This window comes from Bison bison, unplaced genomic scaffold, assembly GCF_000754665.1.
Source record: "Bison bison bison isolate TAMUID 2011002044 unplaced genomic scaffold, Bison_UMD1.0 scf7180017864460, whole genome shotgun sequence".
Taxonomy (NCBI): Eukaryota; Metazoa; Chordata; class Mammalia; order Artiodactyla; family Bovidae; genus Bison; species Bison bison.
In genome coordinates this window covers 1,633,215-1,660,421 of record NW_011495022.1, presented here as the reverse complement: position 1 = coordinate 1,660,421, position 27,207 = coordinate 1,633,215, and the positions used below count along the sequence as shown (strand labels likewise).

Below are 27,207 nucleotides of genomic sequence, written 5' to 3'. Positions count from 1 at the left end.
AAATGCTTAACTTTCACAACAGTACAGATCTATCCAAAACAGTAATTCTTCTAAATAAAATTGAAACCTGAAGTATCCTCGTTTGACACCATTTTTACAGATGGGTCAGGACCGAGTTTATTCCATGAGGGAGGGAGAAAAGAAGAAAGGGATGAAGGAAACAGAAAAAGTTCCAAGTTTTCCATGAAAACATAACCTACTTTAAAAGACAAGAAAATTCTACAGAAAAGGTCCAATGGGACATGAGAAGTCCTACACTGCATTTAAATGTCAAAAAATTTAAAGCTAATGGTAATGATATTCTGCCACTTAAAAACCCTTTTCAAAAACAATACAAGCAAGTACCTCTACATCATCACCCTTGCTGCCCCTTCTCCTCAGGAGCCAGACATGCGTATGTTCAAAAGCAAAAGGGAACTCAGTTCTTTAAGGACTTCCTCACCTCTTGAGCTAGTCTACCAAGTCCTTAGCAACTGCAAACCTTCATTTTTTGAAGGTTCAGCTTCAGAAGGTCCTTTATTGTATGACTTTTTCAAATTTTTGGCTTTTCCTATCTGTGTTAATTTATAAGTAAATCCTTCCTCGCCAAAACCAGGGCAGCAAAAGGAATACTACTTTAGAGAAGTGAATGAGGCTGATGGAATTCCAGTAAAGACATTTCTGGCATCCCCAGCTCTAGAGTACCCCATGGCTAGAGAGTCTTTACCTGATACGAGAGCTCTCTGAAGTGAACTCTCTTCATGCACAGCTTTTGCATCTGAGTATCACACTGAGCTCCAAGAAGCCTGCACCACTTCCTTCCCCAGGGCAATGGATGTGCCCACCGAGTCCACCTGCTGCGGAACAGGTCTGTCTCAATCATCAGGGGAAGCACGTGATAACAAACTCATAATCATATTTCTAGATCCCATCCTCTCTTTATCTCAAAATTTCTCTGGGTCATCATTAAATCTGTTGTCTACTGACCTTTATCCTAGAAAGAAGTGTTCCTACTCTATACTCAGCAAAGACATACATACTTTTCATTGAGATAATCTCAGGCTTTTAAATCTAATTCAGACATATAATTGTCTAACAGACTGAATAAAAGTATCATCCGGTTCCTAATTTTTGTTTATATAATGAAAATATTTGGTACATCAAACAGCACACTGGAAAAAAGTTAAAAATGTGTAATAGTACAAAACAAAAGTTTAAAAAACCTAAGTTAACTAAAGATATGGAAAACTATTCACAAAATGGAAATTATTATGGCATTACCCAAGTAGAAAGAAGCCAGTGGAACATGTGAAAGTTATTTTCCATCAGACAAAAAGTCCATTAAAAAAAAAACATAACAATGTATTTTTGAGCCAGAAACACAAAAACAATACTGACCATACTGCAAATCCCTTAACTTGTTCAGTAACTAAACAGTCACATCACAGTTATACATGCAGCCAAGTAACTCAAGACATATGGAAAACTACGTACAAGATGAGCACCTCTTTTTCCCTCAGAAGGCCTGCTAGCAATACTAGGTATCTTTCCCAAGCAGAGTCCTCCCCCACTGAACACCTTTCTGCCGTGGGACTCTGTCCCTGGGAGGTGTTCTCTCAGAAAGGCGGTCTGGTGCAGTGATAAACATCATGCCCCAGGGCAAGGGTGTGACTAGGAGGAGCCACTTACTAGCTAGGTGGTTTGGACAATTCCTTAACTTTTCTTTCATGGGCATAGTCACTGAATCTAACTCATCAGACCCAGGATTCGGTGAGCTAATACACGTGCAGTGTTTAGTATACTCTAGAATGGTAAGCACTCAATGGCATCTATTATTAACAGCTCAATTTTCCTTCCTCCACCAGCTACTGTTTAGCTTTCTACCACTGATTCTCCACAGAGGCCACAGCCAAAGCATTCCCACTGAGGCCTTCTTGGTACAACATACTAAAACGGGAACAAACATATTCCAAGTAGCTTAACACATCTTGGCATTTTTTTCAAGTTGCAAGAACATAATTTCCCCCTCAAAACAACATAATTATATGCATTGCAGGTAGATTCTTTACCGTCTGAGCCACCAGGGAAGCCATAATTACATTAATATCCCCATTTTTTCTGATGAGACTGAGGCACAGAGAAATTAAGTAATTTGCCCAAGGTCAGACAAAAACTAAAAATAGATTCAGAACCAGTGATTAGAACCATAGAGGGCATCTACTTCAACTTTTTCACCTTACTGATAAGGAAACTGTCTTAGTACACGCGGGCTGTTATAACAGAAATATCATAGATTGAATGGCTTATAAACAACAGAAATTTATTTTTCACAGTTTCATTCAGGCTGCTAAAACAAAAATACCCTAACGTGGGTGCTTATAAATAAATTTATCTCCCATGGTTCTAGAGTCTGAGAAGTCCAAGATCAAAGCACAGATAGATCCAGTGTCTGATGAGGGCCCCTTCCTGGTTCTTGGGGGGCCATCCTCTACGTCCTTACTTGGTAGGAGGGCAAGGGAGCTCCCCGGGGTTTCCCTTAGAAGTGTACTAATCACCTTCTAAAAAGTAAAGTGAAGTGAAGTCGCTCAGTCGTGTCCGACTCTTAGCAACCCCATGGACTGCAGCCAATCAGGCTCCACCGTCCATGGGATTTTCCAGGCCTACCCAAATACTATCGCACTGGCGATTAGTTTTCAACATATGAATTTGGGGAAGGATACAAAAATTCAATCTAGAGCAGAAACTGAGATCTATAAACATAGATTCACTGTTCTAACACTGAACAGCACATTGAGTAATAACATGAAACCCAGACTCCTAAAACCCTGCACAGGGCTTCTCTCCTCTATACTGTCACATAATAAAATCAAAATTAAAAATACATGAATTAACAGAGAACCATTATTTCTACATATGTGAATAATTTCTTAAAATAAATGTCCCCACAAAAACTTACTCACAAACATTCACAGCAGTATTATTCATAACACTAAAGACATGAAAACAACTCAAATGTCCATCAATTCTGAATGAATAAACAAAATAAGGCACATCCATACAACAGAACATTACTAAGCAATTAAAAAAGGACTGAAATATAGATACATGATACAACATGGATGAACCATAAAACATTATGTGAAAAAAAATTATGCTAAGTGAAAGAAGCCAGACACAAAAGGTCACAAATTGTATGATTCCATTTATATGAAATATCCAAAACAGGCAAATGCACAGACACAAAGCAAATTAATGGTTGCCTGGATCTGGGTTAGGTATGGGGAATGACTGGTGATGGGCACAAGGATTCTTTCTTGGGGTGACGGAAATGTGAAATCAAATTGCAGTGATGACTCTATAACTCTTTTAACATATTATTGATCAGAGATGTATTACTACATCTTTTGTTACCCCAACGTTATTGACCACAGACATTTCAATATTCACTTTCATAACAAATCACCAGCCACAGGCATTAGTTTCTGCAAAAATCCCCTAGTCAAAAAATGTGTTACAGAATCACTGAATTGCAGCCTTCGAATGGGTGAATTTTATGACCATAAATTTTATTTTAATAAAGCTATAAAAAAATGATTAAAAAACCAGAATTGAACATTTTATAAATCAGGAAAATCTGAATGAAAGTGATGTGCACTTCAAGTATCAAAAAATAAAAACTAAAAATACGTAAGCATTTGTTCCAGAAAATCTATGAACTGAACTGTTTATGCTGAACAATTTATCCCCAACTTTTACTATAATTAGAATACCCTGCTATGAAAGAACTTCAGCTACAAAGACAAATTTCTTTCAACATTGTACATTCTGGATGGTGTAAAATAAGAAAAGATTAAATGGATTAAATAGAGGGGAGAAATGAGAGTGTAAGCAATAATACTGATACCATTTTTACTTTACAGTTGCCCAAACTATCACTTTAAGGAAATTGGCACTACAAAAGGGCATTTAGATCTGCTTTTTATTTTTAAGCTACGGGGAGATTTATAAACACTGGTCTCTTGGACTTCCCTGGTGGCGCCGTGGTAAGAATCCACCTGCCAGTGCAGGGAACATAGGTTCAGTCCCTGGTCCGGGAGGATCCCTCATACTACGAAGCAACTAAGTCCCTGTGCCACGACTGAGCCTGTGCTCACCAGCCCACAAGCCACCGCTACTGAGCCACATGCTGCAAGTATTGAAGCCCGTGCGCCTAAAGCCTGTGCTCTGCAACACGAGAAGCCGCAGCAACGAGAAGCCTGAGCACTGCGATGAAGAGCAGCACCTGTTCACTGCGACTACAGAAAACAATGGAGATATAGTGTAACCAAAATAAATAAATGAACAAAATTTTAAAAATAAAAAATGGTCTCTTAGGGCATCTCAAAGCTTTCATACAAATATACATAAAAACATCCAAGATTTGAGTAAAGATTAAATACGTATTCCTTTCAACAGTATCATATGTCCTAAAACCATCTGCTTTTGAGAAAAGTGTAAAATATGCCTCTGAATTAAAATAATACTAACACTTTTCAGCATCCCATAAAAATCAGAGGCTTAGAGGATCAATGAATGCAAATCACCTTAAAACATCACCTACACTTGAAAGGTGGAATGTGAAATTAGTTATCTGTATATTTCCTTATGCACGCTCTGTCGTGTCCAACTCTCTGCAACCCCATGGACTGCAGACTGCCAGGTTCCTCTGTCCATGGGACTCTACAGGCAAAAATACTGGAGTGGGTTGCCACTTACTACCCCAGGGGATCTTCCCAACCCAGGGACTGATACCATTAACTCCTGCGTCTCCTTCACTGGCAGGCAGATTCTTTACCACTGAGCCACCTGGGAAGCCTAGGTAGATAAGGTACATTTCCTTATATCTCCAAATAAAATAACAATGACTAGTATTATTGAAAATGTTCTATATATAATAGTAAAACAATATTCGAGTCACTTCACCTTCACTGCTTCATTTGTAACTCACAACTCTGAGACTAGGATTACTGTTATTTCCATTTAACAGCTAAGGAAACTGAGGCTAAGTGAGATGAAGAGAGCTTAACCAGCCCAAGCTCATGCAGTTAAAAAGCAGCAAAACTGGCATTTAAACCTAACGCTGCATCCAAGGCCTAAGTGCCGTTACTTCTCACGCTCTTGCTTAACACAGTGACCTATATTATGGTATGAGTAAGGAGGGCCTTCAGCATCTCTCAAATAGAACTGCTCATTTTTTTTAGATGTAATGACAGTAAATTTATGTCTATTAAAAACAGTGCCTTATCTTTTATTGATGACACTTTAACATTTACAAACACAGTATGTCTGGGATCTGCATAAATGATGGGGAGGGGGATATGCATGGAGTAGGATTGGTCATATTGACAACTGTTGACAGTCAACAGATAACGGGTAAACAGTGGTTCATTTTACTACTCTCTCTGCTCTTGCATCTTTGAAAATGTCCAAGATACAATTAAGAAAACTAAGTCTTTAAACATACCAATACTGTAAAAGAGGAAGACACAATCTTTAACAACTTTTTTTACATTCAGCAATATTTTCCTTATTTCAAAGTCAAGAGACAGGAAACAGGCTACCCATAATTTTAAAAAATTTTCACATATTCACCATCATATCCTAAAGTTCTTCATGTAGAAAGATCTGAGTATTTGGTCTCCAGCTAAGACTGCTGAGGAGGAAGAGACCAATTCTGACACATGCAATAACCAGAAGATAAAAAGAAGACGGCAGGCAGGCAGAATGCCTACTTTCACCACTGCGTTGGAACTGCAGACTTAATTCCTGTCCCTATACATTTGTCTCACTTTGTGACTGGAGGCATTTTTTCAGAAGTCTCCCTCTCACTGTATCATACTCTTTTATAAGTAATTAAAATTATTAAGAAAAGCAAAATTTATGTCCACAATAGGCATTTGCTGTGATGGATGAACAGAATGGCTGGTCAGAAGACAGGAAGAGCTCTTGGTGGAGACTCAATTAACTACCATATTGTTTGACTCAGAAAAGAATGAGAGTCCAAAGGTTTTGCGTATAACATATTAACACATAAGAGCATATTTCAAATTTAATAACAACTTGTTTTACCTATACAGTCAACAGAGCCAAAAAAACTTACTTCTAAAATCTAAAGTAGGTATTAGCTAGCTCAGCCGTTTGAATGTGTCTACTTGTTTGCCCAGGACAAAGCATGGCACATGACCAACGCACAATAAATATTCGTTGAATAAACTCCCTTCTTACAGTCCTGCCAGCTTTCTCATTTAGGTGTAACTGGGCAAAATAATTAGGAAGGAGGAGAAGCAGCAAGGGAAAAACAAGCTTAATAATTTTACCTGACAAAGCACTATGAACAGAGCATGCATTTGCTCTGTAGAGAATATTAAATTACATAGTTCAGGGACCTTTACTGAAACATCTTGGGGCCTGGCCCATCGGGATCATGAATGAAGAGAGACATTTTATAAAGCCTTCTTTATGCTGAGCCAACTCTTAATTTTGGCTTTTAGAAATGGCTTGTTTAACTTTACTACATTTATAGTCCAAGTGAGTTTTCATTATCTATTTTCAACACTTGGGAAAAGTTACTATTTAACATGAACACTTTTTCATTTTCGGAAGTTGCATCTCCACTTTAATCACAGCATTCATCATCAGCCCCTCCTCCACCTTACCTTCTCCCTTTAACATCTATAAAATACTTCACAGTTCCTAGTTCTTTCTTGCTATATTTAAATGGCTCCTGACTTGGCACCCACATCTTACCTGGCAGATCATCTGATCTGTAGAACCCACAAAACAACCACAGAAGAAACTTCAGACTCCTCTGGATAGCCAAAGAAGAAGCTTTTGACAGCAAGTATTTCTAATAATTGAAACAATATCATGTCTGCCATCAACGAATACTATATTCTGGAAGGGAGATGATGGCAACAGCAATTAGAAAGAATACTATTTTTCTGTTGGGACACACAACATACAAAATTAATTTTTTTAAAGTGAGAAGCTATATCAATTATTTACTTTACAGAAAAAAGATGTAAGTTTAAAAGGGCTTTCTTGAACTGGCCGCTACTTCTAATACAAAGTTAGGTAAGGAGGCAACAAAGCAGCCACTTCCCATTTTTAATGACTTCTGCACTGTGTGTCTGGAAGCCCTGAAAACAAGCAGAGGCAGCAGGGTATCATGAGGAAGAACTACAGTCAGACTGAGCTGGGGTCAAATCCTAACTCTGCTCCTTATTAGCTGTGTGACCTTAAGCAGGTGGCTTCACCACTCACCCTGGCTTCATACCTCAAGAGGGCCCAGCTGCCATTCTGTATAAGGCGAAATCCCAGAATTCTCTCAATAAATCCCTTTTTAGCTTACATTCAATACAATGGCTTCAATCCTTAAAATTACAGGGACTAAAACTAAGACAATCACCCTCCTGAACTCCCTCCTAAGAGCCTCCCCACTCCCAGGAATCTCCCTTGATACCCATCAACCGAACACCAAGGCAAACTGAGGGACGGACAATCCTTTCCCCTACAAGAGGAAATAAAGACAGAGGGAAAAAAGCGCGCTTTGCAACAGTAACAGAGGGAGTATTCTTAAAGTAGGATTCTCGTAAGTCCCTAAGACATCAGCCTTGCTTACAGAAATGCAGAACCATGAGCAATCATTATCTATATAAAACTACTACAAAATTAAATCAGAACAATTATGCTGATGAAAAATACCTCTCCAAATCAGTAAAAAGCAAAAAACGTTAATAAACATTCCAGGCTCAACTATATCTCCTTAAACACGAATTTGATATACAACAACAACAAAAAAACCCACTTTGGATCACAAATTTAAAGCTGAAAAACAGAATGAACAAAAGCTAACAGAAATGAAAAAAAAGGTGAAGAAGATAAAATTCTATCAGAATTGAAGATCAAATCACAAGGTGCTCAAGAATAAATACAAATAAAACCTATAAAAGGCATTGAAGAAAACAGTAAAAGAAGAGAATGAAAATGACATGATGCAGTAAAAAACAGAAAGCTTTTGAAATGAAAGATAGACAAAGAAGATATAATTATGTGTAACTTGAGTACCAATAGAAGAAAAACAAAACATTAGAATATTTAAACCTATAATCCAAATGAAAGTGTCTCAGAAACAAAAGGCCCAACAAGACATAATAAAAGAATCCAGTAGGCAGAAGACTGACCTGCTACAGGGAACTCCAAGACAACAGTCACAATGAAACTATTCAGACTGTAAAAATAAAAGGGAAATAAAACCAGGAATTTCAAACAAAAGGATCGAATGACTTGTAAGTGCAAGAAAATTAAGACTGGGATCAGATTTCTTAAAAAAACGACATAAAGAACAAGACCACATTTGTAAGCAAGGAAACAAAGTGTGAACCGAGCTGTCCTTCCAGTGTCAAGGCTACAGAAAAACAACTTTAAATATGTAAGAACAGGGAAATTGTGTTCACAAGCTCTTCTGTAAAAATCTACTAAAAATTGAGATAGATCTAACCAGTAGGTGACTGGGAAACTGCAGCCAAAGATGATAGTGAGGACTTAACAAATTTAACTGTAAACCTAAGTGCAAAAACAAATCTGCGGTTAGGTTTAAAGGCAAACTAGGTATAGTTCAACTAAAAACATGGGAGAAGAGAAAAAAAGAAAAGCACAGAATAAACTCATTGATTATTGAAACAGCAATAAGGTAAGGATCAAAGCACACCATTAAAAACTAAAATAAAGGACAGTAGAAAGTTAAACATGAAAACAAGAAAGAGGATGTTTTTAAAAGGAGTAAGCACACAAGTAGCTTCTATAACAAAAACAAAAAATCCAAAATGTCCAAAGACATTTTTAAAACGGAAATGCAAGTAAAGCATATTGGCAGCTAAACGAATGGCTAACCGCGATGGTGGTGGGGGACAGCCCCCAGTAAAAGCACATCACAAAGAAAATACAACAATGCCCGTGAAACGCACTCAGTGGCGCATGAGTCTTCGTGACCCCATGCCAGGCTCAATGCATACGGGAGTACATAACACACAATGACAAAACTGAGATCGAATTCAACAATCACTAACAGAAAATCATTTTTTAATACAGCTCCTAAAAAGGAACTAATGCTTTATGCAAGAGATAACCTAAGAAAGGTGGGGTAAAATAAAGGTGGAGGATTAAAAGGTACAAACTATTATGTACAAAATAAGCTACAAGGATATATTGTATAGCACAAAGACTAGACCATTATTTTTTAACAACCATAAATGGAATATAACCTTTAAAAATTGTGAAGCACTGTTCTACATCTAAAATTTACATAATATTATACATCAACTATACCTCAATTAACGGAGAAGGCAATGGCAACCCACTCCAGTACTTTTGCCTGGAAAATCCCATGGACGGAGGAGTCTGGTAGGCTGCAGTCCATGGGGTCGCTAAGAGTCGGACACGACTGAGTGACTTCACTTTCACTTTTCACTTTCATGCATTGGAGAAGGAAATGGCAACCCACTCCAGTGTTCTTGCCTGGAGAATCCCAGGGACAGGAGCCTGGTGGGCTGCCGTCTATGGGGTTGCACAGAGTCGGACACGACTGAAGTGACTTAGCAGCAGCATACGTCAATTAAAAAAAAAAAGATAACCTGAAACAAAGTAAATCAAAAAGACTAAAAATTAAAGAGAGGCCACGGCATATCAAAAAATAGAGTAAAAAAGAAAGAGAAAAAAAAAGCAAAAGTAGTAATCCTGATACTGAAGAATTCAAATCAAAAAGGCAGCTGAAACATGACCAAAAAAACCATCTAATGTTAGCAGCCGTATTATACAATTAAAATATAAAATTAAGAATGCTTATGCATCAAATACCACAGCAACCACCTTCAAATGCAAAAACTACAAGTAATGCAGTAAAACTCAGAAAAATAACTTGAGTAATATGTAAAACTAACGCTCATGAGTTTAGCTGAGAATACAAACAACTGACATAACATAAAAAGATAAATCTTATATATTACACTTTGTTATTGGTGGTGTTTAGTTGCTAAGTCATTTCCGACTCTTTGCAACTCCTTGGACTGTAGCCCTGCAGGCTCCTCTGTCCCTGGGATTTCCCAAGCCAAGAATACTGGAGTGGGTTACCATTTTCTTCTCCACGGGATCTTCCTAACCCAGGGATGGAACCCATGTCTCCTGCATTGGCAGGTAGATTCTTTACCAGTGAGCCACCAGGAAAGCCCATCAAACTTTATACCTTGATAATAAACTCATTCTCAGGTGGATCTGAATAATGACCAAAAAAAGAGAGGGAGGGAATCATATACTCTTCTCAAAGAAATGAGGAAGAAATAATGCAATGGCAGATCACAAGTCTAATAAAATCAAACATTACTAACAGAATTGAAAAACAAAAGGTCATTCCACTCTAAAAATTTTTAATTGTCTACTATTAAAACTTTTGATTGACACAGCAAAATACAAACCAAAATTATAATTTTCTAAAAAATGATACATTTAATTCACTGAAAAAAGGAAAACCTATTACATTTAAAATAAACATTCACAGTAATAAAAATAAATTCCTCATTCAACAAGAACAATAAACTAAAGCAAAACACAAGGATGGAAACAATAAAGATTAAAAAAGAAATTAATGAGGTAATTTCTAAATAAATAAAAACCTTAGAGTTCTTTAAGGAAACAGACAAAATACATATGGGGGAAAAAAGGAGAAAACAAATATACAAAATAACTGGGATGATACACTTTCAACACGTTTTGCAAGATTATTCATTTCAATATTATTTGTCATTAGAAAATACAGTTAGAAATAACATGAACTTCCACAGTGTAAGAACAACTAAGTAAACAGTTGGTAAAGCCATACAACCTGCTACCTGCTAAGTCACTTCAGTCGTGTCTGACTCTGTGCAACCCCATAGATGGCACCCAAAAGGCTCCCCCGTCCCTGGGATTCTCCAGGCAAGAACACTGGAGTGGGTTGCCATTTCCTTCTCCAGTGCATGGAAGTGAAAAGTGAAAGTGAAGTCGTACAACAGTCACACTCTAAAAATGGACGGAGATCCCCATGAAATAATACAGATACCCAGTCTAAGTGGAAGAGACAAAGTGCAAAAGAATAACTGCAGTGTGCTACTTTTTGTACAAAGAGAAAAGAAGAATATATACACGTACATGCTCATCTTGTGCAAAGACGAATTTAGACTAACTGCCTATGGGAAGGAAGAGAGAATGAGTAGAAAGGATGGGGGACTGGAAAAGGAGCAGAAGAGAATGGAAGGAAAACTAACACCCCTCTTTCTGTATAGTTCTAAATGTGTATAAGTTCTAAATTTGCATACTCAAATAACAAAATTTGGAGAAGGCAATGGCACCCCACTCCAGTACTCTTGCCTGGAAGATCCCATGGATGGAGGAGCCTGGTGGGCTGCAGTCCATGGGGTCGCTGACGGTCGGACACGACTGAGCGCCTCCGCTTTCACTTTTCACTTTCATGCATTGGAGAAGGAAATGGCAACCCACTCCAGTGTTCTTGCCTGGAGAATCCCAGGGACGGGGGAGCCCGGTGGGCTGCTGTCTATGGGGTCACACAGAGTCGGACACAACTGAAGTGACTTAGCAGCAGCAGTAGCAGCAATAACAAAATTAATAACAATGACAGAAAAAAAAAACCCTAAAAGAGAAACTGAACAAAGAGATGTCTCTAATGGCATTTGAAATGATGAACATCACACTACAGAGGAAAGGGGGCAGGGAGAACTAATCCAAGTAACTTTAAGGCTAAACACTCTCAGGTTATAAAGAAAACAAACAAAACACCCAAATGAACACTGAATTCCAATACATGTTTTTTCACTGCGTTAAAGATAAGCAATTCTGGGGACTTCCCTGGTGGTCCAGTAGTAAGGATCTGCCTTGCAGTGCAAAGGATGTGGTCCACTCCCTGGTCAGAGAACTACCACATGCCTCTGAGCAACTAAGCCCTTGCACCACAACTAGAGAGTCTATGGGCGGCAACAAAACACCCCGCAAGTTGCAATGAAGATCCTGTGTGCTGCAACTGAGACCCAACAACTAACCCTAATCTTAAACCTCACACAGCCAAACGAATATTAAAAAAAAAAGATTAACAATTCTGAATTGCTTGATGTGTATTCCAAGATGGAACAAATAAGTAAGTAAATTGTGGATAACAGGACCTAGAATTTTCACTGTCAAAGAAGGGAGTTACAAATATGGAAACTAGCGAGGGAGATTCGGAGAAGGCAATGGCACCCCACTCCAGTACTCTTGCCTGGAAAATCCCATGGACGGAGGAGCCTGGTGGGCTGCAGTCCATGGGGTCGCTAGAGTTGGACACGACTGAGCGACTTCACTTTCACTTTTCACTTTCATGCATTGGAGAAGGAAATGGCAACCCACTCCAGTGTTCTTGCCTCGAGAATCCTGCAGACGGCGGAGCCTGGTGGGCTGCCGTCTATGGGGTCGCAGAGTCAGACACGACTGAATCGACTTAGCAGCAGTAGCAGTAGCAGCAGGGAGGGAGATTACAATGAACCTCATAATGACGGCTGGAAAAAAGTAGTATGTACTCATAGTTTTCACTTAATATAGGGGATGTCTATGTGTGTCCCCTAGCTCTACCCACTGGGAAGGCTCTGACAGTTGACTTTATGTGTCAATTGGCCCAGAGTGGCCAGATGTTTGATGAAACATTATTTTGTTTCTGCAAGGATGTTTTTAGATGTGATGAACATTTCAATCAATAATGTAAAGCAGACTGCCCTTCATATCACCAGTGGGCCTCATACAACCAGCTGAAGGCCTAAACAGAACAAAGAGACTGACTCTCTCCTAACATGAAAGAATTCTCCAATTAGACTGCCTTTGGACTTAACTTGCAACATCATTTCTTCTTGCCTAATGGCCTTGGCACATTAGTTCAATGGACCAGCAAACATTAGTTCTCCCTGGGTCTCTCAGCTGCCAGCTCACCCTACAGGTTAGATTTGCCAATTTAATCACATGAACCAATTCCTGGTGATAAATCTCCTTATACCTCTTTCCTATGAGTTCTGTTCCTCTGGAAAATCCTAACAGGGGCCTAAAATCTATGACCTCTCAGTAGCAATGAGCACAAATGTCTAGATCATGATTTCTATTTACTACTGCTACTATAAAGAATCAAGCTTCCTTGAAAAATGGCAAATTCCAAGGCAGGAATCCGCACAGAGTACAAAAGAACCCTGAAATATCTTGATTTATGAGTACACATCAGAAGGACACAGAATGATTCAGGTAAAAAATATTGTCATTTGTTAAAATTATTAAGCAAGATTTTATGAGACACAGGGTATTTACAGAGTCTCAAAGTATTTCCCCAAAAGATGCCTATTAATTACAAAGAAAAAAACTGATTTTTTAGTGGAAAAACCTGGAGGACATCACACCAGGTGACTGAAAATTACATTACCAGTAATGAAACAATAGTACGGACCTTCAGATACTGTACGCTGATACACTTGTATAGCACATGCTCAATTGCTCAGTCATGTTCGACTCTTTGCAATCCCATGGACTGTGTAGCCTCACCAGGTTCCTCTGTATATGGAATTTTCCAGGCAAGAATACTCCAGTGGGTTGCCATTTCCTACTCCAGGGGATCTTCTCAACTGGAGATCAAATCTGCATCTCATGCATTAGCAGGCGAATTCTTTACCACTGAGCCACCTGCAAAGCTCTCAATTGTGTAATATTCCAGTCAAAAATGCACAGCCTAAATCTAATCAGGAGGAGACATCAGACAAATCCAAATGGTGGGATATTTTTACAAAATAATTAAACTGTATTCTTCAAAAATTTTTTTATCAAGAAACAAAGACCAAGGAAGTATTCTAGATTAAAGGAGATTAAAGACATATGGCAATTAAAAGCAACAAATGATCCTAGACTGAACCATTTACCCAGAAAACAAGTTTTTTTTTCTCTTTTAATCAAAAGGACATTAGGAAATTCAGAAAATTTTTAATAAAACTGACATAGTGTTATATCAATGTCAATTTCCCAATTTTGATGATGGTACTGTGATTATATAAGAAAATATCCTTGTTTTTTCTGAAGTATAAATGGAAGGATTTAGGGGCAAAGGGCCATAAAGTTAGCAAATTGCTCTCAAATGGTTCAGGAAAAAAAAAAAAAAACTACTTATTGCTTTATGAAAAGCAACTGTGGCAAAAAGTTAACACTTGGGGAATCTATGGTGAAGAAAGAGTACATGGCAATTCTTTGGATTATTTTTGCAACTTTTCTCCAAGTTTGAAATTACCTAAATATTTTTATTTGGGTAAAAATACAGTAGTATTTGATAACAATGCTTTTTTACATTATTCCCCAACCATATGTGTGCACTCACACACACATATTAAAGCCAAAGCCAAAAACCTGAGAGGTTTTTCTCTTCTTATAACCTCTAGCCAAATGGCCACATAATCTGCTGAATCCATCTCCTCTTCTTTTCAACAGCACTATTGATTATCATATAACCTCTAAATGATTTCCTGACTCTGCACTCTACCCTTTCACACACTTGCAAAATAAACCACCTCACTGCTGCTGCTGCTAAGTCGATTCAGTCGTGTCCGACTCTGTGCAATCCTATAGATGGCAGCCCACCAGGCTCCACTGACCCTGGGATTCTCCAGGCAAGAGTACTGGAGTGGGTTGCCATTTCCTTCTCCAATGCAGGAAAGTGAAAAGTGAAAGTGAAGTCGCTCAGTCGTGTCTGACTCTTCGAGACCCAATGTACCGCAGCCTACCAGGCTCCTCTGCTCATGGGATTTTCCAGGCAAGAGTACTGCAGTGGGGTGCCATTGCCTTCTCCGTCTCACTTCTCTACTTTAAAATCTTAAATGGTCTCCATGGCAACCCTTCTACATAGACTTAAGTTTTCTGCAGCTCATGCCCTTGCCTCTCTATTTTGTGCCCTTCTCATGTGGAAGAAAGCAAATGCAGTGCTTTGAACCTGCAATGCACTTGCACTGTTTGTGCTTTGGTATATGCTCTCTATGCTGAAATATCCTTATCTATCCAATCAAAGAAATTCCTATTTATTCTTTAAACCTTATCTTAGCTTCCCTTCCCTGTGAAACCTTCCCTGACACAATACACAGTGTGAAGATATAACCACTCTCTGGTTCCTTAGTGCTAATATTTACTCTTATACTATAATATCTCTATTACAAATAGCTCCACTAAAAATTCATTTTATTGGGTTCCAGAATCACTGTGGAGGGCGACTACAGCCATGGAATTCAAAGACATTTACTTGCTCCTTGGAAGGAAAGCTATGACAAACCTAGACAGCATATTAAAAGGCACAGACATCACTTTGCTGACAAACGTGCACACAGTCAAAACTATGATCTTTCCAGTAGTCATGTATGGACGTGAGAGTTGGACCACAAAAAAGGCTGAGCACCAAAGACTTGATGCTTTTGAACTGCGGTGCTGGAGAAGACTCTTGAGAGTCCCTTGGATTGCAAGGAGATTAAACCAGTCAATCCTCAAGGAAATCAACCCTGAATATTCATCAGAAGGACTGATGCTGAAGCTGAAGTTTCAATACTTTGGCCACCTGATGCGAAGAGCTGACTCACTGGAAAAGATCCTGATGCTGGGAAAGACTGAAGGCAAAAGGAGAAGAGGGCAGCAGAGGATGAGATGATTAGACACAATCACCGACTCAATAGACATGAATTTGAGCAAACTGAGGACAGAGCAGCATGGTGGAATGAAGTCTGTGGGGTCTGCAAAGAACTGGACACTACTTATGACTGAACAACAGCAAATCTCTATTACCTTATCACACAGTATAACTCCCATTCTGAGGTGAGTGGGGATTCACTGACAGAGGGACCAAGTCATATTTATTTGCTGAACTACTTAGACTAGACTAGGTCCTCAAGAGTAGGAAATGTTAAGAAAGTCTCTATCTAGATGTTGAAAAGTAAAAGCTAAAAAAAGAAAGAAAATGAAATTTTAAGACTAATATACCTTTCACAGGGAGATGACATATGTTTTTGCTTGTTATATAAGTTAGAACAAGCCCTAGACTTAACTTTTATGCAGTCATCTCCGGAAAACAAATAATCTGACACAATTTTCCAATTTTTTATTTTCTATAGTTTGATGATAAAGAACACATGTTGTTCACAGCCTTTTAAGTTATGAACTGTGACTAAAATAAAGTTATAGATATAAAACAGTACAAAACCAAAAATAGTTTCACTTTATAATACTTAAGTACAAGAAATATCGTTTTGGTCAAAGTGCTTTAAATGCAGTAGTTTCTGATTTAAACTGAATTCTATAAAAAATCTAATCACTGCTTAATCTTACTTTTCCTGATATGAAACTAAGCCAATTACATAATTTTCTATCAGAAAGTTTAAAGGAAAATATTACAGAAGATTGGTTCATTCGTCCTCCTTTCCAATATAAACATTACAGGGATAAATAAAATTACTTTCTTAAGAAATGGATCCTTAATCACATAATAATACATGTGAAAGCTTCCATGAAGAAAATAGTATCATGTACAAATATGCAAAATCATGACTGTTACTGACGTCTTCAATACCTCACGCTCCTGGTTTTTCTAATAGCAATCACTTTGTCTTGGAGACCTAGCATGTGACCAACCCTTGATTGCCTTGCCATTCTTACATGTTTCTATCATAGCCTGCATTTCCAAATACAAAATTTAACATCTACTAAAGTATATATTCCAGAATGTCAGGGACTGAGGCAGTTTAACTTTCTATTATGCAACCACCCCTTTTCTACAAGTACCAAGTACAGCATCTAGAGCACAAAGGAACTCAGTAAATGGAAGACAAATGGCTGAGTTAGTCTGGAAGGATAACAAGCACTGGTAATCAGACATATATGCCAAAAATGGAAACGGGCTATAAGGAATAAATCTTCAATCTCCCCCAGGGCTTAGGAGTACAAAGATGTCCCCCAGGCCTGCTCACCAGACAAAAGTGTCCATGGGAGTTGGCATCTTTATTTCCTACCAGAAAGAACCAAGATACAACCATGGTAATTAGACTTTGAAGTGAATCTATATGTATAATGATATTAACAAGCCTCTAGAAAGCTGTTGGCATTATGATAAAGACTAGTATTTTCTCTTGATTTTCCCTTAGATATCCTAGAATCCTTCATTATTTTCCTTCAAAATTCTTAGATCCCATTAAAATATACACGAAATAAGACATTATATTTACAGAATAAACTACATTTAGAAAACAGACCTGACAGGTACTAATTTGAAAATGAACGAATAACTTCGTCACCATCATTCATTAAAATTAACTTAATAAAGTATAAGTTCTTTTGCAGTAGTGCCCTCAGTCACACCAGTTCCTATATGAAACTGCAAATTTATTACTTAATAAATTACTAACTGTAGGAGAAAAATCAATGTTATTTTATAATTCTTTTGATATTCTTCTTATAGAGTAAGTGTAAGTAAGTTTTAGTCGCTCAGTCGTGCCCGACTCTTTGCGACCCCACAGACTGCAGCCCACCAGGCTCCTGTCCATGAGATTTTCCAGGCAAGGATCTGGAGTGGGTTGCCATTTCCTTCTCCAGGGCATCTTCCCAACCCAGGGATCAAACCCTGGTCTCCTGCACTGCAGGCAGATTCTTTACTGACTGAGCTACAAGGGAAGGCCTATATTCTTCTTATAGAGGTCATACATAATAAGCCAAACTGAGTTAAGTGTCCTTAAAATAAAGAATGAACTAGAGCACCTAATTTCTTCTTCCTCAGAGAAAAGGCTTTGTTGTCACAAAAGTTAATTGAATTCTTGTCTTTGATCCTATTTTTTTTTCTCTGTATTCTCTATTAACTGACCTCTTTTTTTTTTTTTCCTTCCTTTGAGTTGCTTTTCTTTTCCTTAGTTGTAACCACTTTTATTATTGAAATTAAAAGCCCTGTTAACCATTTTAGTCAAGCATACTAACTACCTAAATGTCAAATGTCTACATCAATTTTAACATAGGACATTCAAGAGTGCTATGCTTCCCGATCACTACGAATATCTGATTTGTCAGTTCTAGTACAAATTCCTTGTTTACAATCAGGCTAAGATACTATATTCTTTCTATGTATCTTAGTTTGACCCCCCCCCAAAAAAAAACAAAAAACTCAAAGTCAGATTAATACTATTAATTTAATAAACAACTCTAGTTTAAATGGACTGTATAACAGGATGCTACATTATCTCACTGTTCTTAAAACAATCCTTTGTTTAAAAATAAAGTGAACTAAATCTTCAAAAACATCTTAGACCTAGTAATTCTAAGTGCCTTAAGGAAATATTTTCACAAAGTATCATCTTCTCTTTGTAAACTAGATATTTCATATAATGTTTTATACCGTAATCACATCCATGAGTCATTTGCAGGATGTACAACATGCTTTTTAAAACTCTGCTAAGGTTAAAACACTGAAAGACAAGGTTCAAAGCTACATAACTGGAAACATCCCAGGACAAAACCTTAACAGTGACTGAAATCACTGATGTCCACTTATATTTTTTGATAATCTTATTCTAGACCAGACCAGTGGTTCTTTTTTTTTTTTTTTGCCTCAGAGGACTTCTTTAATGGTCATATGCACAGTTCTTTTTTTTTTTTCAATGTCATCATCTCCTTTATTTCATTTTCTTTTTTTTTTTAATTTTATTTAATTTTTAAACTTTACATAATTGTACTAGTTTTGCCAAATATCAAACACAGCTATGTATTAGGACCACTATGGGACCTTTTAAAAAATATCCACTCCAAGCTAACTGAATCAGAATCTCTACACTTTGGAGAAGGCAATGGCACCCCACTCCAGTACTCTTGCCTGGAAAATCCAATGGACGGAGGAGCCTGGTAGTCTGCAGTCCATGGGGTCGCACAGAGTCGGACACGACTGAAGAGACTCAGCAGCAGCAGCAGACTTTGTTCATAGGAAAAAGGTTTACAAACCTCCCCAGCTGACCATAATATGCAGTTAAGATTCAAAACCATTGGCCAGGTCTTTATAATTATTAACACAGACTAAAATATAAAGTATCATTTAGCACTAATAATATTGTATTTTAAAAGAAACATCATTCAAAATATACCAATATTTAAGTCCATTATTCAACAAAGAGTAAGTCTCTCACAATCATTTGCTGGTGTTGCAGATATTTTAAACAATTAAAATTATAACAATTACCTTACTTTAGTAGGAATACATAATTAGTATAACATAGAACATACAATGTTTTATAATCATTTCAGCTTCAAATCCTCTGAAAGAACTGATGATGCAGTCAACCACCTAGCAGAGTTTGCAAGTTACAAAGTAGCCATGAGATGAAAGATTGGGGCATTTCAGGCTGAGAACAAACTGGTGAAGACCATGGTATAAGCCATTGCTGGTGGCTCAGATGGTAAAGAATCTGCCTGCAATGTCGGAGACTGGGGTTTGATCCCTGGGTCAGGAAGATCCCCTAGAGAAGGGAATGGCTACTAACTCCAGTATTCTTGCCTGGAAAATTCCAATGACAGAGGAGCCTGGCTACAGTCCAAGGGGTCACAAAGTGTCGAGACAGGACTGAGTGACTAATACTTTCACTTTCCTGGCATAAAGACAGTAGGTGCAGAATCTGTTTATAACGGAGGGGAGAATTCAATATGATGGTGTGCTGGAGACAAACAGGAGTGGTTGGAAATGGAAAGAAAAGCTATGACTGTGTATGGACTGGAAAGGTCTCTGACCAAAGAAGAAACTTAAATATTCATCTAAAAGGCAATGGAGTCATTGGAAGTTTTAAAAAAGAAATGACAGGATGTTTCACTTCCAAGACGATGGAATAAAGTACTTTCCTCTGTTCTTCTAGGGCAATTGAAAGCCCTAGACATTACAAACATTACACATAAAACTACTATTAGAAATCTGTAAAAGGTAAAGAGAAGAAGGAAGACTGCCCAGGAACCTCAAGACCTGAGGAACAAGTCATATGGTGAGATCTCTGAGTTTTCTTTTTGCCCCATGTATCTCAGACTCGCAGCTGAAAATCTGACAATGTAGAAATACCAACAGGCAAAGACAAAAAGAAACGCAAAAAAGTTTGTTCTCTTTAGCCAAAAGACCAGGTAGGGACAGTCTAGTAAGACAGAAAACTTTTAGGCAATAACAGTACTACTCCAGCTAACCACTATGCAAAAACCCATGACCCCATCCCCACTCATGCCAGCAAAGGCTGAATGGGAAGCCCAGGCTCCCACCCTCACCAGGCTGTAATGAGGCATATTCAGCACTAGTGTCACGGAAGGTCAAGGAGGGATTCAAGACTGTCACCTCATAATGAGCCCCTGTATTCCAGCACCCCTCATCCTTGCTGTGTCACTGGAGGCCACATGGAAAGCTGCCAGAATTATCTGACAAAGATCTTGGAGCAGCCATGAGGAAAAGGCTTCAACAAGCAACTACGCACAAAAGTACCGGAAAAACAGAAAGCCGCAAAAAAAGAAACAGAAAAGCTCAGCAAAGAAGAAGAAGATATAAAGAACCGAACAGAAATTTTAGAACAGAAAAATATAATAACTGAATAAAAAAGCTAAGTATATGGACTCAAAGCAGAATGGTGGGGACAGAAGGAAGAATCAATAAACTAGAAGAGAGTAGAAATGACCCAATCTTAACAACAGAAATAAAACAGAATGTAAAATAAATGAAGGCATCCTCAGGGATATGTGGGACTACAACAAAAGGTATTTGTGTCACTGGGATCCCAGAAGTAAAGGGAAAAAGGGGCAACGGGTGCCTGAAGTAGTACTGGGTTGCCCAAAAAGTATGTTGGGTTTTTCCATAAAGTATGGAAGTACTTTCACATAAAGTACTTTTTTTTTTTTTTTTTACAGAAAGTACTTTTTCCAAAAGTATGTTTAGGTTTTTCCATAAGCTTATGGAAATCTTATGCAAGATTGGAAAGATATGGAAAAACCCAACAAAATTTTGGCCTAACCAATCTTTGAAGAAATATGGCAAGAGACAGAAACCTACAGGTTCAAGAAGCTGAGTGAACCCTAAGGTGGATAAACCTAAAGAAGTATACACCAAGTCACAAGTCCTTTAGTCATGAGGAAGAAATCAAGAGCTTTTGATATGAAAAAACTAAGCCAATTCATCCCCCACAAACGAACCCAAGATAATAACTACAATAAGTTCTCTGAAGAGAAGAAAATAATAGAAGAAGGAACTTCCAAATATTAGGAAAGGGAAAATAGTAACCAGAACTATGGTAGTGGATTTCCCTGGCAGTCCAGTTTGTTAAGATGCTATGGTTCCACTGCAGGGGGCAAAGGTTTGATCCCTTGTCAGGGAGATCCCACATGCCATGCAGCAGGGCAAAAATTAAAAAAAATACACACACACATACATATATGTATATGTGGGTAGATACAATAGGCTTTCCTTATCCTCTTGAGTTTCCTAAATTATGCTTAATAGTTGAAAGAAAAGTTATAACCGTCTGATGTTGTTCTAAATGAACACACAGGAAACACTTTAAGACAATTATATAATAAAAGGGAGGGTGTACAGGGATACAAAGGAATTTAAGGTTTTAATACTTCACTGGCAAAATGATAAGAGCAGAATGTAATAAGTTATGCATATATAATACCTGTAACAAACACCAAACATCCAATATAGAGAGATAAATCCAAAACACAACAGATAAATCAAAATAGAATTCTAAAATATGTTAACCCACAGAAAGAGAATAAAAGAAAGTAAAAATACAGAGATAAAGAGAAAACAAAAAATAAAATGGCATACGTAAGCCCTAATAAATCTAAAGATAGATAAAACATAAAAGCCTAAATATATTAAGACATATTAGCAGAGTGAATTAAAAAACATGACCCAACTACATGATGTCTACAAGGAACTATGTATGTCTACAGGAAACTTACTTCAAATATAACTATAAAGGCAGACTGAGAGTAAAAGGACTGAAAAAGATAAATCACATAAACATTAATCAAAGGAAAACAGGAATTGCTATATTAGCATCAGATAAAGTAGACTTTGGAGCAAAGAAAATGATCAGAGAAGGACAAGCATGTTATTGAATGACAAAAGAGTCAATCCATCAAGAAGACACAACAATCCTAAATGTATCAACTGAAGAATTAAAAAATATGTGAAGCAAAAACTAAAAGAACTGAAAAGACAGATAACTCTACCGTCTTAGTTGGAGACTGACATCCTTCTCTCAACAATGGGTAGAACTAGAGAGAAATCAGCAAGGCTACAGAACTCAACAGCACTACTAACCAACAGGACAGTCACGTGTACAGAACACTCCACCAAACAGTAACAGAACACATATTTCTTTCCAAAACCGCATGGAATGTGTACTAAGATAAACCGTATTAATGTAGATCCTGGGCCACAGAACACATCCCAGCAAATTAAAACGTAACTGAAATCACACAAAGTATTATGTTGGTGCAAAAGTAACTGCGATTTGGCATTGTTGAATTTTGCTGTTTGATTCAAATACATTCTTAAATAAATGCGGTTATGTCATACATCATTTTAATGTGCATTTCTTGCTTTTTTTGCTAATGACTTACTACTTGATGTCTATTTTATATTTATTTTAGACTAGGGAAATGATGCTAACAAAAAGCAAATTCCAGTAATTTTCTTATTCAAGTTCAAAATGGGTTGTAAGCAGCAGAGACAACTTACAACATCAATAACACATTTGGTCCAGGAATTGCTAAAGAACATATAGTGCAGTGTTGGTTCAAGAAGTTTTGCAAAGACGATGAGAGCCTTGAAGGCAAGGAGCACAGTGGTCAGCCTTAGGAGTTGACAATAACCCAGAGGATCATCAAAGCTGGTCCTCTTCCAACTACATGAGAAGTTGCCAAAGAACCCGACACTGACCATTCTACAGACATTCAGCATGTGAAGCAGACTGGAAAGGGAAAAGGCTTGAAAAGTGGGTGCCTAATGAGCTGACTGCAAATCAAAAAATCGTTTTGAAGAGTTGTCTTCTCTTATTCTATGCAATAACGAACTATATCTCGATCAGATTGTGACCTGAGATGAAAAGTGGATTTTATACAACAATCAGGGACAACAAGCTTGGCGGCTGGACCAAGAAGCTCCAAAGCACTTCCCAAAGCCTAACTTGCACCAAAAAGAGACCATGGTTACTGTTTGGTGGTCTGGTGCCACTCTGATCCACTACAGCTTTCTGAATCCCAGCGAAACCACAGCATCTGAGGAGTATGCCCAGCAAGTCAATGAGATGCACCAAAAACTGCCAACACCTGCAGCCAATACTGGTCAAGAGACTGGGCCTCAACGAGAACGTCTGACAGCACATCACACAACCAATGCTTCAAAATAACAAATCTAGGAAGTTCTGCATCATTTGCCATATTAACCTGACCTCTAGCCAACCGACTACCACTTCTTCAAGCATCTCAACAACTTTTGCAGGGAAAAATGCTTCCACAGCCAGCAGGAGGCAGAAAATACTTTCCAAGAGTTCCTGGAATCCTGAAGCACAGACTTTTATGCTACAAGAATAAACAAACTTATTTCTCATTGGGAACAATGTGTTGATTATAATGGCTCCTACTTCGATTAATAAAGATGTGTTTGCGCCTAATTAAAAGATTTAAAATTCACAGGTGGAAACTGTAATTACTTTTTTTAACAACCTAATATCTTCTCTGATCACAAGAGACATCAAACTGGAAATAACAGATAAAAGGAAAACTCTTGACCACTTGGAAACTACACAACACATTTCTAAATAACCCTTGGGGTCAATAGGAAGTCACAAGGGAAATTAAAGAAAAAAAAATACACTGAACTAAATGAAGACAAAAATACAATGTATCAAAAACACTGAACATCACTCTAAAGAAGTGTTGCAGGGAAAATTATTAAAGCATAAATTAGAAGAGGAAAAATCTCAGATCAATAATCTAAGCTCAAAAGAAGACCAAAAAACTTTAAAGAACAGTAAAAATGAGCAAAAACAGAAAAATCACAAATTACCTGTATCAGGAGTGAATGAGGGATATCACTATAGACTGTAGAGAGCAAAAAGAATAAGGGAATACCATGAACACATCACAGAATCATACCAATTGCTGCAAGAAACACAACTGGCAAATTTCAATATTGATACATGATCAAACTCTAAAAACAATGAAAAGAGCAGAACACACTCAACTTGATAAAGAGCTTATACAAAAAAACTTACAGCTAACATACTTATGGAGGAAGACTGAATAAGTTCTTCCCTAAGATAAGGAAGACGGCAAGTATGCCTACTCTCACCAATCTTATTCAATACTGCACTGAAAGCTCCAATCAGTGCGAGACAAGAAAAAGAAAGATAAAGCATTCAGATCAAAAAGGAAAAAAGATTGCCCCTCTCTGCAGATGATATCTATGTAGGAAATTCCAAGGAATCTACTGAAAATTCCTAGAACTAATAAATGAGTCCAGCAAGGTTGTGGGGTACAAGATTAACACACAAAAACCAACTATATTCTATATACTAGCAGTAACATGGAACACTGAAAAACACCACCATTTATAATGACCCCCAAAATGGCATAGTGTATAGTACAATGAAGTCACTCAGTCGTGTCCGACTCTTTGCAACCCCATGGACTGTAGCCTACCAGGCCTCTCTGTCCATGGGATTCTCCAGGCAAGAATACTGGAATGGGTTACCATTTCCTTCTACAGGGGATCTTCCCAATCCAGGGATCAAACCCAGGTGTCCTGCATTGGAGGCAGAGGCTTTAACCTCTGAGCCACCAGGGAAGCCCTCAAAATGGAATACTTAGGTATAAATCTAAAAAAACACATATAATACTTTTATGCTGAACACTCATAAGAGAAATCAAAGAAGATCTACAAAACATGGAGAAACTTCTCACTGTTCGTGGACTGGACAACTCAATATAATTAAGATATCCCTTTATCCTTTCCCTTCTCCAGGGGATCTTCCCAACCCAGGGATCCAACCGTACTGCAGGCAGATTCTCTACCAGCTGAGCCACAAGGGAAGCCCAATAAAGATATCTGCTGCTGCTCCTAAGTCGTTTAAGTTGTGTCCGACTCCATGCAATCCCATAGACGGCAGTCCACCAGGCTCCACCGTTGCTGGGATTCTCCAGGCAAGAACACTGGAGTGGGTTGCCACTTCCTTCTCCAATGCATGAAAGTGAAAGTGAAGTGGCTCATTCCGACTCTTCTCGACCCCATGGACTGCAGCCTACCAGGCTCCTCTGTCCATGGGATTTTCCAGGCAAGAGTACTGGAGTGGGGTGCCATTGCCTTCTCCGAATAAAGATATCAATTCTCCCCAAATTGATAGTGTGCCTGTGCATGCTGAGTCATGTCCAACTCTTTGTGACCTCATGGACTATAGCCTGCCAGGCTCCTCTGCCCGTGGAACTTTCCAGACAAGAATACTGGAGTGGTTGCCATTTCCTTCTCCAGGGGATCTTCTCGACCCAGGGATGAAACCAGCCTCTTGTGTCTCCTGCATTGGCAGGTGGGTTCTTTACCAGTTGAGCCATGGGGGAAGCCAACTGATACTGAGTTTTCATGCACTTTCTAACAAAATCCTTCCCATTAAGATTCTTTGTAGATACAGAAATTATTCTAAAATTTATATAGAAAGGCAAACAAACTAGAATAGTTAAAATAATCTTAGAATAAAACAGAAGGAATCAATCTACCAGATTTCAAGACTTATTACACACCTATAGCAGCCATAGATGGAGAAGCACCAGTCAGCAAAAACAAGACCGGAAGCTGACTGTGGCTGAAATTATGAACTCCTTATTACCAAATTCAGACTTCAATTGAAGAAAGTAGGGAAAACCACTAGGCCATTCAGGTATGACCTAAATCAAATCCCTTATGATTATACAGTGGAAGTGAGAAATAGATTTAAGGGACTCTATCTGATAGATAGAGTGCCTGATGAACTAGGGACTGAGGTTCCTGACATTGTACAGGAGACAGGGATCAAGACCATCCCCATGAAAAAGAAATGCAAAAAAGCAAAATGGCTGTCAGGGGAGGCCTTACAAATAGCTGTGAAAACAAGAGAAGCGAAAAGCAAAGGAGAAAAGGAAGGATATAAGCATCTGAATGCAGAGTTCCAAAGAATAACAAGGAGCAATAAAAAAGCCTTCCTCAGTGATCAGTGCAAAGAAATAGAGGAAAACAACAGAATGGGAAACACTAGGGATCTCTTCAAGAAAATTAGAGATACCAAGGGAACATTTCATGCAAAGATGGGCTCCTTAAAGGACAGAAATGGTATGAACCTAACAGAAGGAGAAGATATTAAGAAGAGGCGGTAAGAATACACAGAAGAACTGTACAAAAATGATCTTCATGACCCAGATAATCATGATGGTGTGATCACTAACCTCGAGCCAGACATCCTAGAATGTGAAGTCAAGTGGGCCTTAGAAAGCATCACTACGAACAAAGCTAGTGGAGGTGATGGAATTCCAGTTGAGCTATTTCAAATCCTGAAAGATGATGCTGTGAAAGTACTGCACTCAATATGCCAGCAAATTTGGAAAACTCAGCAGTGGCCTCAGGACTTGAAAAGGTGGGTTTTCATTCCAATCCCAAAGAAAGGCAATGCCTAAGAATGCTCAACCTACCGCACAATTACACTCATCTCACATGCTAGTAAAGTAATGCTCAAAATTCTCCAAGCCAGGCTTCAGCAATATGTGAACCGTGAACTTCCAGATGTTCAAGCTGGTTTTAGAAAAGGCAGAGGAACCAGAGATCAAATTGCCAACATCCGCTGGATCATGGAAAAAGCAAGAGAGTTCCAGAAAAACATCTATTTCTGCTTTATGGACTATGCCAAAACCTTTGACTATGTGGATCACAATAAACTGTGGAAAATTCTGAAAGAGATGGGAATACCAGACCACCTGACCTGCCTCTTGAGAAATCTGTATGCAGGACAGGAAGCAACAGTTAGAACTGGACATGGAACAACAGACTGGTTCCAAATAGGAAAAGGAGGACGTCAAGGCTATATA

At 38.2% G+C, this 27,207-nt stretch overlaps 1 protein-coding gene across 4 annotated transcripts in view; it reads right to left on the bottom strand.

The window, feature by feature from the left end:
- SESTD1 (SEC14 and spectrin domains 1) overlaps window positions 1-27,207 on the bottom strand; it is a 144,449-nt gene that overhangs the window by 98,531 nt on the left and 18,711 nt on the right. The window contains exons 1-2 of one of the 4 annotated variants that reach the window (XM_010859748.1): window positions 6,766-9,328; window positions 707-836 (exon numbers count right to left, since the gene is read on the bottom strand). The exons of 2 other annotated variants lie outside the window; for them this stretch is intronic. The gene's annotated coding sequence lies outside the window, so the exon portion shown is untranslated. Of the gene's footprint in view, window positions 1-706; window positions 4,684-6,765; window positions 9,329-27,207 lie in introns of those variants that run through there. One more of the 4 variants, XM_010859746.1, reaches the window with a different exon arrangement.